Raw genomic sequence first — 5,724 nt, 5'->3', positions numbered from 1 at the left:
GGATTTGATCCCTCTTCTTAGCGTTACTTCTAATGAAAAAGTCAAAAATTAAAAGAATAAAAAGATAATGTGTGAGGCAAGTTCTGGTTATCGTGAATTCTCTTATTGGTTACCAATGATATCCTTAAATAGAGAAGTGAATTTTAATGTTGATAATTCGAGATTAGACTATGCATCCATGGAATTCAATGTTTAGAATTGTTCTAATTAATGAACTAATATTTTGAACTTAATTATGAAGTTACCGTGAGTCTGATATCAGGAGAAAGTAATGCCAACATTCATGATTTTTTTAAAAAATTCAAAAAAAAATCTGCTTTTTTAAAAAAAAAAAAAATATATATATATATATATATATATATATATATATATATATATATATATATATCAAAAATCAAAGCTCCAGAAGACCGCTGTATGCTCCAAGCTCAATACTACTGCAACCTAACATCACCTATTCGCATCTATCGTGTATAAGCTTATAGAAGCGTAGAGGGTGGTGTAAAACATAGTACTGTTTAACGACCTGATTTAATCATGTTTGTGATGCAGGGCGTATTCACAGCCTGGACTGGGAAAGGGTACTAAAAGCATGGATTTAACGGTTTGAAGTCACTAAGGCAAGCGACGGACCCTAGGAGACCAAGATCGACAGATTTGCACGCCAGGGATCCAAGAAAATCGAGAAATTGAAGCTCAAGTGGCCTGAAAAGTGTCCAGAATGCAAGATCATAGGGTTCCCACCATCTGATCAGTTCAAAACTCCATACGTGGCCTGAGGACCATAAATGAACCGTACACGTAAAATTTCATCCATTGGATCGCTGTGGAAGTGGCCCAACGGACAGATCAGCCCACAATTTACTGATCTGGGGCCCACCTGATCTCTGGATACACCTCATCTTCGGTCTCAACGCCTTAAATCATGTGGAGAACCAGATGGACGGAGGAGATTTTGTACATACACCATGATGGACCCCACGTGTGCATTGCATGTGTACAGTGTGCACGTGCACCAGCTGCACCACCCGTGCACTCAAAGTCGGTCAGCAGGCGCTGACCGACAAAAACTAAAATTTTTCAAAAAAACGCAACAGCGTTGGCGCTGTCATCTGCGGCTGGCATTTGTGGGCCACCACCGTGTTTTAACGGTCCAATCCGGACGGTCCATCAGATCCCCATGACGCATATTATCACTGCCTAGGTGGCGGAATTGCAAAAGATCGCGCGAAGAGAAATCCAGCCGTTCAAACGCAGGAATGGACGGCTGAATGAAAGCATCCATGGACCACACCGATTGTGATCCAAAAACAGTGATTCCCGCCTGGCTTTTCGAGCAGAATGCAGTGGACGGCTTGGATTGATCATTTGAAGCTGATTGTGGACCCCACCATCGTCACAGCGTAACGATACGCAGGCCCTGTTTTTGCGCCGGACGTTGTCCGGATTTTACGGCAGGTTGTGCGCCCTTGGGGGCGATTGGACGGACGATCTAAATCGTTCATCATGTAGGTCTGTCAAAACACCCCCAGAGGACGCTGTCCTTTTGGAAAGAAAGCAAAGAAGAAGAAGAGTGGAGACACTGAATTCCTGATTGCGTGAGGTATCTCGCAGCAGAGGGCATGCGTGAAGTCCGACTCCAGCAAGGTCTCTCTCCAAAAACCTCCGTCCGCACCATCCAACCGAGACTTCCGCATGGAGTCTCCAGCTTCCGCAGCCTAATTCTTTTAGGACTTCACAGCAGTTCTGGGAAGAGCTTTTTGTCTTTAAAAGGGAGCTTGGCTGAAACGTGAAGGGGAGACGTGAGGAGCAAGACAGGAGGCAGAGGAGAACGGGGTGGCTGGACGTCAGGGAGCTGAGGAGCTGGACGTCAGGGAGCTTGGAGGAAGGTCGTGTGGATCTTAAGCTGGACGTGGAAGGAGGCAGAGGCTGGGATTGAACGTCTAAAATAGAGAGAAAAAAAAAGGAAAGTTTTTTTTCCTATTTGCTGGCCTATTATTTTTTTTTTCTTTCTTTCTCTCATGACTTCTAAGGTTATTAGCCTAATCATGCTTAGCTAAATCTCTTAGCTGGGGCTAAGAGGGGAAGCTTGTGGCGTGATGGGACTGATTCTATGCCTTTGATTTATGCTAGACTGATTGATGTTGATGTTAGCTCAAATAAGAGGAATATTTTCAGTTGGTTGTAATGGTTTGTTGTGACTGAAATTACAATAAATCTGCGATGGCTTTGAGTATTTCTCCCTCTTTTTTATGACATCAGGAAGTTCTGTTGTTCACCATCGTCTCATGGGTATGGTTGGATGACGGTATCCTTCCTAATCTTCATGCATTGTTGAGTGGTTGGTAATTAGTTTAATTCTGTTGTTCACCATCGTCTCATGGGCATGGTTTGATGATGGAATCCATTCTAATTCATTTATCTTTCATCTCTTTAAAACTATATCAAAAGAAGTTCAGTTTAGTTTTCATGGTGATGGCATAAGATCTCCCTGATCTCTACAAGTGGATCCTCTGAATCCCCAGTTTCCCTTTCTCTGAATTCCTTAAGTTTAGATTAATCTCTCACCATTATTCATCAATTTATATTGGATTTAGATTTCATCTTAGGCTAGTTCTATTTCTACCTAGTTTCAGGAAACGTACAAGTTTCAATCCCTATGGATTCGACCTCGGTCTTACTGAGTTTATTACTACATCACAACCCTATACGTGGGGAGTGAACATTAGTTACGAAAGAAAAAGAAGAGAGAGAGAGAGAGAGAGAGAGAGAGAGAGAGAGAGAGAGAGAGAGAGAGAGAGAGAGAGGAGAAAATGCAGAAGATTGACGGAGAGATAGCACACTCTCTTTTATTCTGCGCTGAAGTTTTGTAAGATCTGGTGGTCACTATGCCTTTTCTTGAAGCTCCTAAAGGAAAATCATAAGAGGCTCAAGTTTCCAAATTCAAAATGAACCACGAAAACTTCAAAGTAGAATTAATGGAGAAGTGCCTCTTCTATAGGCAATCTAAACTCATATGATTTGTCTTTGATATTGAGCTGCAATTCTACCTCTGTATCTTTTAGTTCTCTTGCCTTTTCCTTATCAATTGCTCTAGGATATCCAATCCATCCGAATACAAGTCAGAACCTGAATATGAATCTTTCTCTCCAACGCGAAAGAAAAACCCATAAGAAACAAATTCAAGGAGACATCATACAATTCCACTGGAATAATCACTAATCAACATTCCATATGGGCTAGCATTCCATACTATTTCTTGTGGTGTGGCCACTTGAGTTTTTTATCCGCATCACTTTTTGGTTTGCATAAAAAAAGGATATGACCAAACTAATGGACAGAGTGGATGTCATATGGACATCGCGGTGGGCCTCATAGAGCTTTCAGTTACAAGAGCTTGGAAGTACTTGGGCCACATCCACAATTCGTTCCTCCTGAGGAGCAAGCACCATAACAGGCAAGAAAGAGCTGGTGCTTTTGCAATGGTAAACACATTCAATTAGAAATTTCACAGACATAAAATGTAAATAGATCCAACATTACCAAGCTCGAATTAAAATCCAAACATGCACTAAGCTGTAGATATCTTTTTCCCTAAATGAAAGCTTCGCATGTATAATAATAGAAGGAGACATGTAGTGCCCAGCCATGTAATCAAGAGTCACACCAATGGGCACTTGTGAATCATACACAACCAGTCCAACCTTCCATTGATTATATATTTTACTTAAAATGCCCAATGTGCAGTGACAGCTGACAAATGAATAAGTAGATGAACATCAGGCAATTCTTACCTTTGATCACTTGCTTAATGGGTCTAGACTGCTCCTCTGTTCTAAAAACGCCAGTCAGATCTCGTCTACGAGTCTGTACAAAAGCAGAGGAAAGAAAGGACATGAAGAAAAGAAATTCCGCAAAATACAATCAAACAAATGCATCTTTTGAGCCTAACTACAGTGATATCTGTCAAGAATAATTGTACAGATGCCTTGATAGAGGTCTTGCACTTGGGGAACCTCTACTGGGGAACCCACTGATTCAGAGTGGCCCCACAAAAGTGTAGTAAAGTGCCTCCAAAACCATCCATACAGTTTTATGGGCCCTAGGTGATGATTAGATTGATCCGTGGGTCCCACAAAGTGGTTCAATTAATTTGTGCAAGAGTGTCTTTCTAGGCGATTTTTTTTTTAAAAAAAAAAAACTATTTTAGTCACTTAATTTGTAGGTCACTTTTTGGGCAATATATAATTTCTAAATGACATGAAATTGGTCTTGTTTGAAAGCCAACCAAAGATCATGTGACTCTAATGTCATTGTTTACAAGTACGTAGCTTTGATATCATTTGAATGAGCTATGATGGATTTATGGAAGGGTTGTATGATGGGATTTAGATAGTTTGACTGTTGTTAATATTTTAAGAAAATGGATGGTCAGAATTAGAATAATGAATGTTTAGGACTAAATCAGGGTTTGCTTGGGATATATATATATATACATATATATATATATATATATATATATATATATATATATATATATATATGGAAAAGGTACTATGCGCTCGAGCTGATGGGACCGTCCCATGAGGTCGAGTTGTGTGGGCCCCACTGTGATGCGTTTCGAACATCTACCCCATCAGTCAGATGCACCATTCTATCATGGGCCTAGGTCTCAAAAATCAAGTCAATCCGTGACTTGTGTGGGCCACACCACATACAGAAGTGGGAGGGGCCGTGCACCATTAAAACATTCATAATCATTTTTTGGGCCCAACGAGATGTGGTTTGCAAATCCAGCCCATCCATTATGTGTGTCCCACTTGGGTGAGGGTTCAGACCAAGTTTTAGTATCATTCAAAACTCAGGTGGGCCCCACCAAGTTCTTTTATATGTTTTTGGCATGTCTTCACATGATTTTAGATGGTATGGCCCACCTGAGTTCCGTATACGGCTGATTTTTGGGATATCCCATAATTTAGACGGGACCCATCAAATGCACGGTGTTGATGGTCGACATGCATCAACCTAGACTGACCAATTCATTGGCCACCTCAAGGATGGGTTGTTGCCCAAGAATTGCAATGAGTGGATGATTCTAAGCATTTTTAAACATGGCCATTTTTGAACTATTGCTCCAAAATCTTTTTGGCCATCCAAGCATTTATATGAATCAGATAATTATGAATGTCAAATCATTGATGATCTTGGGGTATGCCTAATCCTAGAGTTAACCAGCTGATTAGATGGTTAGGAGTCTGAACCAACAGCAGATGCACCAATCAACAATTTATACGGTTTTCTGCCATTTAATAAATGGTACCTGACGTAGCCAATGCCTAGACCAAATCAATAAAAACAAAACCTAGTATATGCATTTACCTCAACCAAATCGCCAATCAGGAAGTCATTGCATCCATAATAAGAACTAAAATCGAATCTGACTTCATCTGCTTGACATAATCCTTCCTTGTGGAATCCTCTTGCCTGAAGGAATTAAAATTGGATAGCATTTGAATAACTGCTCGAATACTCAGACATTAAGTTAAGGAAAAAAAAAAAAAAAGAGTCATATAATTGAAAGCTAGGAACATTCCACCTAGGAAATTCTTGGCATCATGGACCATCCAGAGTCAAATGGTTCAGATCATTGAACCATTGACAGCTCAATGTGAACCTTTGCTCTACTTTCAGTATTATCCCTCTATTTGGTAACCACCTAATTGA

The 5,724-nt window shown here is 40.4% G+C and overlaps 1 long non-coding RNA gene across 1 annotated transcript; it reads right to left on the bottom strand.

Annotated features, from left to right (window-relative positions):
- Positions 1-2,763: 2,763 nt before the first annotated feature.
- LOC131255887 (uncharacterized) lies at positions 2,764-5,513 on the bottom strand. Its single transcript, XR_009176508.1, has 3 exons — positions 5,380-5,513; positions 3,795-3,867; positions 2,764-3,147 (listed from the first exon to the last, which is right to left on the bottom strand). It is a non-coding gene; the product is annotated as an uncharacterized LOC131255887 (long non-coding RNA).
- Between the last annotated feature and the right edge of the window lie 211 nt (positions 5,514-5,724).

This window comes from Magnolia sinica, chromosome 9, assembly GCF_029962835.1.
Source record: "Magnolia sinica isolate HGM2019 chromosome 9, MsV1, whole genome shotgun sequence".
Lineage (NCBI taxonomy): Eukaryota > Viridiplantae > Streptophyta > Magnoliopsida > Magnoliales > Magnoliaceae > Magnolia > Magnolia sinica.
Note: the sequence above shows the minus strand (reverse complement) of the source record. Positions and strands in the feature narration are given on the sequence as shown.